The 11835-nt window shown below is 38.8% G+C and overlaps 1 long non-coding RNA gene across 1 annotated transcript; it reads right to left on the reverse strand.

Moving 5' to 3' along the window:
• Positions 1-7922: 7922 nt before the first annotated feature.
• On the reverse strand, positions 7923-9842 carry LOC140700489 (uncharacterized). The gene is made up of 2 exons (XR_012078892.1): positions 9782-9842; positions 7923-9542 (listed from the first exon to the last, which is right to left on the reverse strand). It is a non-coding gene; the product is annotated as an uncharacterized lncRNA (long non-coding RNA).
• Positions 9843-11835: the final 1993 nt, after the last annotated feature.

Below are 11835 nucleotides of genomic sequence, written 5' to 3' on the forward strand. Positions count from 1 at the left end.
TAACAAGGGCCTGATCAAATATGTAAACCACCAGCCTTAAGTCTTGGGTTCCACACTCTGCTATGGCATTTTTCACTTCTTTCTGTGACATTATTGCTTCTCTCCCCACTAGACTTGTGAGTTTCATAAAGGTTTTGTCCTATTTTGTCTTCCTCACCTTTTGTTTGTGTCTTGGCACACGTGCTTAAAAAACATTTGCTGATTTGAATCACAGCACAGTGTACTCGTATATATGTACTAGTATAATTGGCAGAGATTTGACAAACGGCCTCAAACGTGTTGTCTGACCCACAGAGTTCTGTGCCAAGAAATAAACTGAGGCCCAAATTTTTGAGAAGTGTCACATAAAATAAAAATCCCAATTTCTTGCATCTCTTGAAAAATCCAACTCTGGCAAATTGGGCGTGCGTCCCCCAAGGCAGCCATGTCTAGTTCAGGTGCAGCTCTCTATTCAGGAAGTACAATGAGTTGGCTTCACTCACATGTGAAACCTTCACTGAGTTTGGAGCCACTGGTATGTGAGATCATATGGATGTTTTAGAGAAACGAGTATAGAATTTCGCCATATAGGTTTTCATGTGCTCTTAACGATTTATTCCAATGTATTCTGAGGTAACTTTAAATTGTTTTTCTGGGGAAGAAAACTGTGGGGGACCGTGCTGTACCATTTCAAAACAAGCCAGGCAAGTGCAGACATCGAATTAGCAGTATCGTTCCCACCAACACATTAAGGGCATTGAAGCTGACGTTACTTGTCAGCTGCCTTGGAAACTGACATGACAAATAATAACAAATGCTTGAATAAATTTCATGATAAATGAACTTTGTGGATTGTAAATTTTTTTTTTTTTCCTGGATGGAGAAACACAAGCACAACTAGTTCAGGTAACTAGCAATGGAGCCAGGATTAGAACCCAGGAAGCCTGTCTCCAGAGATGTGGTCTTAACTACTAAATTAATATTTATTGAGCCTTTCCCATGTGCTATGGCCATGCCTGCCTCCCAACTGAAAGAGACTGCCAGATTTATAGAAGATTGCATGTATCTCTTCTAGGCATTTTATAGGGTGTTATAATAACCCCACACAGATCCTTCTCATCTCCCTTCTCCTCCCACCCCAAGTCATACTGACATGTTTATAATCTTCAGTTTTGAAGTATACAGACTGCCCAACATCTAAGACCTCCTTTAATTCCAATATAATTCTTGCAAGGAGTTTGTTTTTACTGCAAGTTATCATGAAGAATCCTATGCACATGGTAAACAAAAGGTATTTTTTAAAGACAATGGAGGGGGTGGGTATAGCTTAGTGGCAGAGCTCATGCCTAGCATGGTGAGGTCCTGGGTTCAATCCCCAGTACCTCCATTTAAAAAAGAAAAATGAAAAACAAAGTTCAAAGACGATGGAAGCAATTTGAAGCAATATAATATTGACACTGGAAACCAGTATCTGTAGTCAAATTATGCTTGTGTGGAGAAATGGGAGATAGCAAGGTTGAATTTGAGCAAAAATGTCACATTGACACAAATGCCGTAAAAGCTCAAAGACAGAGGACTTAACAGGGAATGGTCAGCATCAGTTTTTGACGTATTTGACAATTTTTAATTAATTATGGAAAAAAAAAACTTGGATCTGACACCCTCCTTTAAAAAGGTTAAAGAATTAAAGTTCTGTTGTGGCCCAGAATGAGTTCTTTAGCTCTCAGGAATTTAGGAGGTTGCATTCTACCTTCCCTGGTACCCCATCGTTCTCTGCCCCAGTTTCTCCATCTGCAAAAATGCACGATAGGTGCACCTTTGTATCTTAGAAATGTTGTGAGACATAGCTAATAAATGATTATAAAGCACAGTTCTTTGAAGTATAAAGCACTGCATAATTACTAAATACTATAATAATCAACCTTATAATAATAGTAATTTTCAACCAACACATCAACCAGATCCAGATGCCTTTAGTCACCTCCCAATTAGACAAAAGTGTATATGCCAACTTTGAAATAAAGTAAAAATCTTAAGCCACACACCAGTTCCACTCCCTTCCTCCTCTTTCCTGTGCAGAATCTGTAGTCAGTCAGCCAGAGACATAGCTCAGATCCATCACTTGCTAGCTGTGTGACCCAGCTTCCCAGCCTCTTTTTTGTCCACTGTAAAATTACAGTAAGAATAATACCCACCTCACAGGCTTGTTGTGAGAGTTTGACAAATTAATACGTGTAGAGCTCTGTACCAGGGCCTGGCAGACTGTGAGAGCTCAGTGGATGTCAGTGAAGACAATGACTAAGAGTAATATCTGAAAAAAAATACTAACAGTGAGGGGCTGTCTAACCAGGCTATTGGATAAAAGAGGAAAAAAAAAAAAGACTTACACTCCATTTGGAGCATGATTTGAGCCACCCTCTAGATTACATTCACATTTATCAAATAGAAGCACTTTATTTTTTTTTTAACAGAGGTGCTGGGGATTGAACCCAGGACCTCGGGCATACTAAGCATGTGCTCTACCAGTGAGCTATACCCTCCCCCAAATATAAGCACTTTAATATCAAATTTTGATAGAAAAAGAAAATGTGAGGCATTTCACTTTCCCAGTATATTTGTTTTTAATGACTGTGCATGAAATAATGACTATAGATGATTAGGGGAATAAGTAGAGTAAAATGTAAAAATATAATACCCGCCACGCCCCAGCCCACTCCTCTTCTCAGGTGCAGCCACTGTTAATGATTTGGAGTGCTCCTTTCCAGACCTTTTTCCGCACATTTGTATTCATATAAACAGGACAGAATTATCCCATAGTCTTGAGGCACCAGCAAAGCAGAACCCAACAAAAATTTTTTGGAAAGAATTTGACATTTTTACTAATGCATACATATTAAAAAATCAGAACTTGTTGGGACTTCCTTACATGCATTTAATTTTTAAATGGCTTTAATCTTAAAGTAAATAATAGGATATTATTTCATATGTACCATAAGCTCTTCAGTGCTTAGGACTTAAGATCTTAATACAAGCTCGCTTTATAATTTTTAAGACCAGAAATATAATCATACTGTTTCACAACTTTCTCTATTCGTGTGAGTGTTTTAAATATTGTGATGTTTACTTGGTGGCAATCTAAATAAGAAGGAACTTTCACCAGACATGCCATGTTACTCCACTAAGAACTATCTCTGTATAAGGGTCCTATTAGAACAATTTGAGTTTCATAAGCTTCCTTTCTTGGGAAAGCAAATTTCATTTTCCATCACATTTTCAAGCCAATGTAATACAATCCTCTTTTAATCTCCACAGAGCGTATGATGGATTGAAATTCTGCCGACCAGGAGCTTTCTAAATGGTGACCATGGAGGGATGCCAAAGAAACTGAATGGTGCCAAATGCAGAATCCCCAAGTTGCTCTCGAAACCAACAGAAATTCATTTGGGAGCTGGGTTTCCCTGAGGCAGGAAGTATGGCACCTACAAACCTAGGGCACATGTGGAGATTATATGTAGGACCAGGGAATAAAGCAGAAAAGTAACGCTACATTGTATTTCAGCAGACAGTAAGGAGAGAACATTCCCTGAAGAGAAGACCAATGACCTTCTGTGAAGGATGAAAGAAATGCTTAAGCAATAGTTTATTGCTACATGTATTTAAAATGTTTCCCTTATAGTAAGTTAACTGCTGAATAAGCTCAATGCATTTAGAGGATACAAACATTTCTGTAAAGAGAGAAATGCAGGTATGTCAAAGGAAAAAAGTATGTATATATCTACTTGTATACACATATACATACATACATTTGAAATAACTTTGGATCTAAACCACTGCAAATGTCTATTACACACTTACTGTGAATAAGACACAGGTGGGTCAGGGGACACCAAGAACTCGAAGCCACAGAACCTGAACTCTCAGATTCAAAATGCCAGTAGGGGAGATAAGTTATAGACTCATAGAAGAAGAAGCATAATAATGCCAAGCATCCTAGGGTAAATACGGAAGGAATAACAGAGCCACTAATCTTTGAAACCTCTCCCATTGTTCACGGTCTTAGACCAAGTTAAGAGGTGGAATTTAAATAGTATCTTAAAGGACTTGTCGAAATTATAGGGAAAGGAGGGAAATAAAAAGAATCCCAGCTTTCAAAAAAGTATAGGGGGAAAGTTCAGAGCACACCCAGAAGACCTAGAACAGATCCTTTTAAGTGAAACAGAGACTTTGGGTAAGTAGGTTGGGCTTGTAGTCTGAAGGGTCCTGATTCCTAAATTAAGATATTTGGACATTATATTTTTAGGCAATAAAGAATCAAAGCTGCAATTCCACTTCTGGGTATGTACCCAAAGGAAATGAAAATAGGATTTCAACAAGACGTACGCACTCCCTTGTTTACTGCAGCACTATTCACAAGAACCAAGACATGGAAACAACCCCAACGCCCATTCATGAATAAATGGATTTAAAAAAAAAGATGTGGTACATATACACAATGGGACATTATTCAGCCATGAGAAGGGAAGACATCCTCTCATTTGCAACACATGCATGGACCTTGAGCAAGGCTCTATTTTCTGTTTACCAAGGACCAGTGGGGAGGATAAAAATGATGATGTTTAAGAGTACAAACTTGCAATGAATAAGTAAGTAAGCCGTAGAGATCTAACCCACAGTATCATGAATGTAGACAATAATATTATACCATAATTAGATAATGTGATTAAGTATCAGCAATCCTATTACAGTACATAAATGTATCAAAGTAACATGCTGTACACCTTAAACTTACACAATGTTACACATCAAATTCATTCCATTAAAAAAAAAGGTCAAAGCTGGTTTCCTGACTGTGAAGCAACATAATTAAAGTTTACTTTTCAAAAACTTTTCTTTCCTGAAGGAATTTGCAAAACACAGAAAAGCATAAAAATAAAAGTCATCTGGAAACCCACCATTCAGAAATATGCCATACTTCTGATGGATAAACTTACAGCATTTTTTTTCTGGTTATATATGTTTGTGTGTATTGTATGTATGTGTGTGTGTGTGTGTGTGTGTGTATAAACTGAGATTATGCTTCATTCACTCAACATTATTTAGCAAATATCTTCTTATTAAAAACTGTAACTACACTGTATTTTATCATATAAATGTAATATATTGTACTTACCCAATTTTCTGTTTTTCACCCAGGCACAAATCACTAAAATCAACCCAAGGTTAACCTTAGTGATATATTGAGTAGATTGGAGTATGGATGAACTGAGAGCAGGAGGAATAGTTAAGAAGCTTTTGGTAGAGAATTGCTTATACACATTAGGGCATATTCACACACTAAAATAGTTTACAACTATTTGTAGTTGTAACTACAAAATATATTACAACATAATTATTATTTCAAAGAATGTTGCTGCTCCCTTATAACAGAGTGATCTTGCAGATGTATTTTCTCTTCTCCCCAGTCTCTTACATTTGTCGTGTTCCAGAACTCAGTCTTTCTCTTCTCCATTTACATTTCTCCCCTTAATGATCTCATCCAGTCCCAAGGATTTAAATATTGTCTATATGCTAACTACCTGATGGCCTCTTTAGAAAGGAAGGGTATACCATATACAGAAGTGGATATAAGTTTTATGAAAAGAATTCAAAACTGTAAGAAAAAAAAAGCCTGCTCCACCCCAATCCTATCCAACAGGAGCAACTATGAATACAAAATGCTGGTGTTCTGCTCTGAGAGGGGCCCTTGGAAGCTGGGCATATGCTACAGCTGAAGCAAGGGCCTGAAGCCAGGAGCAGAAGGATATGGTGAAGGAATCAGTAAGGGGACGTCACTATTTCAAAGTCAGGGCATGGGATGAGCGGAGGTTGGAAGGGAATCACCCATCAATTTAGGCAATTTGCTCGTTGACCTCTAATGATTCCAATGTTTGTAGAATAACAACCTGAAACCACCATTTGATCTGGAGTCCTAAAAATGGTACATAACTCATTGTGAAAGTGGGAGAGAATGTCTCTATGGGCTAATTAACAAAATAATGCTTCTGATATCGAAAGCAATTGTACCTGAGTCTTCATTTCCAATACCTTCTCCACATCAAAGTTTCTCTCATTGTTTCTATTATGAGCTCTGCTTTTCACCAAATAACACCCTCAGCTAAAATCTGCAAAGAATTCTTTCTTTCCGTATTGAAAAGGCCTGGCTACTTTGAGATGACTGTGGTTTGCCCCCTCATTATAGGCGGGTACAAACATGTAAAAATATTTATACATCTCTCCAATCTATAGAAAACCATTTTGGGGTCTTGAAAACAGTCTCTCTACAGATGGAGAGAATGTGAACGAAATGCCCTCAGTGTGCTGGCGAAAAACTGCCATGTCTGCCCAGCACTGTGCCTCCTCTCATAACAGGGGATGCTCTGCTGAATGAGCCCTTGTATGTCCAGATTCAAAACGTTCTTGTTTGCTCCGGTGGAACAAAGCTCTCACAGACAGTGGGATCTGCAGGGTAGCCACCAAGTGTGTTAAACCAGTGTTCCCTCCACCACACGGCCGAGTAGTTTATCGTAATGGCAGTTCTCACCTTCATATACAGAGGCCGGTGTTGGAGTGGCCATCCTGCACAGAGCTCCCACTGACTTCAAAGGAAATGACATAGAACAGAACCCCATGGTGTAAGGAGAAGCAAGCAGCATCTGATCAGAATCAGGCCCTATTTTTTTTTTCATTCTCTGTATAAATATCTAAAATTATATATGGAGTATCTAAAGGCTACCTTTCACCTCGGCAGTTTATGAATCGTCAGATGAACACACACATCTCGGGGGGTTCGACACTGAGATTTTTTTTACGTAGGAGGTTTTATGTGTTATAGAGACATTCATCCCAACCCCATTTTTTTTCTTTTTCTTTTCTTTTTTTTTGGTCTACAAGACCCCCAAGAGACCAAAGTGATTGGAGCTAGCCCAGTGACTCGTTTTACCTAAAGCTGGCCTTGAGACAAACCCCCAAAAATAAACAAGGATAAGATGAGGAACAAAAAGAGGAGGAGAGAAAGAGAGAGAAGGAAGGAGAGGAAGAGAAAAAAGAAAATATAAGTATATGTTCATTAAATCTCTGGATAGGGAAGATCTCTTTCTAAGCTTAAAAGCAAGGGGAGGCATCACCAGAGTAAAGACTAGTAAATTTAACTACAAAAAATAAAAAAGAAATTCTACATGTCAAAAATCAAACTAAGATTTAAATGGCAAATAAAAAGCTGGGGAAAATCTTGGTGACAAATTGGAGAGGTAAAGGATTAATATTAATATTAGAGTTTTCTACAGATTGGCTAAAAATATAATAAAGTAAGTTCCAGATAGTTAAAGAAATGTTTAACAAAATTTCTAAAAATGTTTAACAAAAATGTTTAGTAACATTTCTTAAAATGGAAAGTTTCTGAAAATCTTTAACAAAAATAAGATATAGGTGAGTATCTAACTTCTGGAGAGGGAAGGGAATTTGAAGCTTAAAAATAACTTAGAAAAGATCAAAATATTTGGCCATATAACATTTTCTTAATTCTGTAAATTACAAAAAATAAAATAAAATTTAAAATAAACAATTCAGCTGGAAAATATTTGCAACAAACAGGCAATTACTCTCATGAATTTATAAAGAACTCAAGAAACCTGATTTTAAAAAAAAACACTAAGATTCTCAGAGAAAAAACAAGGGGTGCATACAATTCCCAGAAGCATAAATTAAGATGGCTAATAAAACACTTCAGAAATGTTCAGTGTTACTAATAACGAATTAAAGCTATGAAATAAAAACATTTTTTCCTTCAAATTTTCAAACATGAAAAAATGAAACTATATATTACAGACTTTTCAAACATAAGCAATAAACAGAAAATGTAATTTTTTAAAAAGCGCATTTTCAAAATAGCAACAAAACAAACAAAATACCGAAGAATGTATATAATAAGACATGTGCAGAACCCAAATAAAGAAAATGAACTTTCTTTCCTTCCTGACCAGAAGAGCTGCACGAAGTCCAGGGCCTGCACAAGGGAAGTGTTCTAGCAAGGTGGCAGCCTAAAGGTGTCAGGAGATTGACCACACATAGGGAGATCAAGGAAATTAGCAGAATGTTGAGGATAACGACAGCCACGTTTTTCACTGTGGGAGAAGAGGGGTATAAATACGGATGGAGGAAACCTAGAATGAGCCCTGTGGTAACGGACGGAAACAGGACATGTCAGTGTGAACTCATGGTTTTCAATGTAGGTAAATAGATATAGAAATAAACACAGATGTAAATGTATGTATACATGTATATAAATGTACGTATGTAAATACATATTTACGCATCTATGCATACATATATTTCCTAGCTCGGTCCAGTGAGAAGGTCTGGGAGAAGGGACAGCTCCAGTAACTGACCCAGATCTTGTGTCTAAATACCGCCACCTTCTCCACACAGACTTTGTTCTCTAGGGAGCTCATCCATTTCCTAAGGCTTCATGCTGATGAAACCTACATTTATATGTCAGGCCCAGACCTTTTGGGATTAATAGACACACAGTACTAAATATAAAACAGACAGACAACAAGGACCTACTGTACGGCACAGGGAATGATATTCAGTATCTTGCAATCACCTGCAATGGAAAAGCATCTGAAAGAGAATATATATAATATATACATATATATATATGTATAACTTTGCTGTACACCTGAAACACTGTAAATCAACTACACTTCAATAAACAAATAAGACTAGACTTTTCATCTGAGCCCCAGATTAATATATTCAAACTGCTAATTTGACATCTCTACTTTGTTGCCGCACAAACATCTCAAACTTAGTCAAAATAGAACGTTTGATTTCCCTGTGTCCTCCCCAAGCCATTCCTCCCCACTGTCCCTGTTTCTATCAACAGCAACACCACTCTCTCACTGGAGTCAGAAGACTGGGAGGCATCCTAGTCTCCTCCCTTTCCCTTATCCTTCATAGACAACCCATCAGCTGGTCCAAATTGTTCTACCTCCAACATCTATCTTGATAGAACTCACTCACTTGTTCCTATCTCCACTTGTGACTACGCTAGATTAAGCCACCCTTCTCCCTCTTCTGTACTGTTACAATAGCTTTCTAACTGGTCCCTCCACTTCCACAGTAACCTCCTTACATTCCATTATCAACACAGCCAGAGTGAACTCTTAAAATGTAATTGAAGCATGCCATTCTCCTCCTTAAAATCCTTAAAGCCCTTCTATGATTTTCCAGGCTACTAGAACAAATCCAAATGCCTGGCTATGACCAAAAAGACCATGTGTGATCTGGCCACCTGCCTGAGGCCTCCAAATTCATACCATGCACCTTACCCCACCAGCTGTCAAAGCGTCCTCTGCAGCCAAAGTTCCTAGAACACATCGAGGTCTTCTGTTTCAGAATTTTTGCACTGGCTCTTCTTTCTGCTTATAATATTCTTCTTCTGGTTTTTCATGTGACGGGTTCCTTCTCATTCTTCAATTCTTAGCTTAAATGTCAATCCCGCAGAGCAAAACGTCTTGGCCATCCTATCAAAGTAGGACCCTCTGTTATTTCTTACTACAGCCAATGTTTATATTCTTCTTAACACAAGCTGCTCTGTTTGCTCTATTGTCTGTCTCTCTCACTAGAATACAGGTTATGGGAGGGGAGTGATCTTGTCTTTCTCGTTTTCTCTTGTATTTCCATAGCATAGCACAGTGTCTTGTTCTCTACCACACAGCTGATAAATTTTTGTTGAATTCAAAAACTATTTGTAGAAATTTACCATCTGTTAGGTGCTAGGGATTCAGAAGTAGAACACAAAATTCTCTCAAATGGCTTGTGACCTAGAAGGGTAATAAACAGGAAAGTAAATAAGAAATTGCAGTTCTGCATGATCAGTGCTATGATGGGAAAAATACCATAGAGGGGGAGCCCCTAATCTGGGATCAAGGAAGATCACGAAAGACTTATTGGAAGATGTGATACAGTAGTGAAACCTATGGGATAGGTGAGACTGGTCATCAAAGGCACAGCGGGGCAGAGCAGAGGCAAAGAACAGCATATGCCTAGAAACTAGACAGAGCAAGGCACACTCAGGAGGCTAAATGCCTTAGGGGTGGAGAGTGGAGATGAGGGTGAGGAGAATGGTGAGAGATGAAGCTACGTAAATGAGCTGATATAACAGTAAGCCTCATTAAGCACTTTGTACTTCATCTCGAGGGGATGGGATGGACACCGGAAGGTTTTATGCAGGGAGTAACATGATCAGTTTTGTGTTACACAAAGATCACTTTGACTGCAGTATGTATAAGGGATCGACGACTGAGAAAGAGTTAGGAAGCTATGGCAGCAGCCTAGGGGAAAGCTGGCAGGATGACAGTGACCTAAAACTAGGGCAGTAGCAGTGGGAATATAAAAAATAAGACAGGGGGAGGTTACAGCCCAGGGGAAGAGCGCCTGCTTAGCATGCATGAGGCCCTGGGTTCATTAAAATAAATAAATAAATAAACCAGAACCTCCATTAAAATAAATTAATTAATTAAGCCTAATTACCCACCACCTCCGCCAAAAAGAGAGACAGATTGGAAGGCAATTTAAAAGGTAGCAGTGGCAGAAATTAGCAATTCAATACATCATTTGATAAATAATGTGGGGGCAAATGGTTAGATACTTGGAGGAAAAGCGTTAGATTCTTATTTCAAAACTCCCATCAAAATAAACCACATGTCAATAAAAGATTTAAATATTAAAAAATAAATAAAAGTATACAACTCTCAGAAGACTCCAAGAGGACACTCCGATGCACCTCATCTCCTCTAAGTCTACAGTTCTCCTACTTACAATAAGAGGCTAAAAAACAACCCTCTGCCTGAGGTTTTGGCATTATATAGAGCTGTGGACCAGAGGAGGCAGGGAGACAGGGACACAGCGACTAGGAATGAACAAAGTGTTCCACCATCTCGGTGACTGGACCGCAGCATCTCTGATATCCCGGAGTTAACGCAGGACCTTGCCGATTGTGACTTTGGGCTGAGGGAACAGAATCTGACTAGAGGCAGCCACAAAACTGCTAGATGTGGAGGCATGAGCACAGGAAGTAGAAGGCAAAAATAAGCAAATAAATAAATAACCCAAAAAAACTACAAACAAAAAAGTCCCTCTTACTTAAAATGACTCTGAAAATCTAAATTCCAAAACACATGGGAAAAAAACAGACCTGTCTCTCTTGCTTTTTTTTAATTTGACAAATCCTGGTTAAATCTAACTTTCTGCCTGTTGGTTACCTGGATAAACCCAGTTCTCCACTTAACTCTGCACCCATACCTCCATAGCTGACTACAGTGGGAGGAAAAAGACCACACAACCATCAGTAACCTTGAACAGGTCTTTCTTGCTACCTACCAGTCACTGTTGTTCCCGAGCGAATCCCATCTCCCACTCTTCTAGGTTACCCGTCCTTTTTTCTCAATCCCTCTCGCAACTTCTCCCTGTCCTCACTCTCAGCTGATGACTTGCATCTTATTTTGCTGAAAAACAGAAGCTATCAGAAGAGAATTTTCAGATGCTCCCATAATCGTGTCTACTCACCGGCCGGCCCTGGCGTCCATGCGCTTGGCCTTGTCACCCGTTACTCTGAACGGACTGTCCGCGCTCCTAACGAGGACCAGCCCTCCACAGCGAGCGGGATCCCATCCCCTCTGGCCCGTGCTCGAACCTCAGTACAGTAATTCTCTGCCTCCTCTGGCATCGTCAGTTTCTTCGTCTTTACTGGGTCTTTCCTATCATCCATGAAATCATGGTTTTATTTCTCCCATCTTAAAAAAAAAACCAAACCAC

This window comes from Vicugna pacos, chromosome 12 (genome assembly GCF_048564905.1).
Source record: "Vicugna pacos chromosome 12, VicPac4, whole genome shotgun sequence".
Taxonomy (NCBI): Eukaryota; Metazoa; Chordata; class Mammalia; order Artiodactyla; family Camelidae; genus Vicugna; species Vicugna pacos.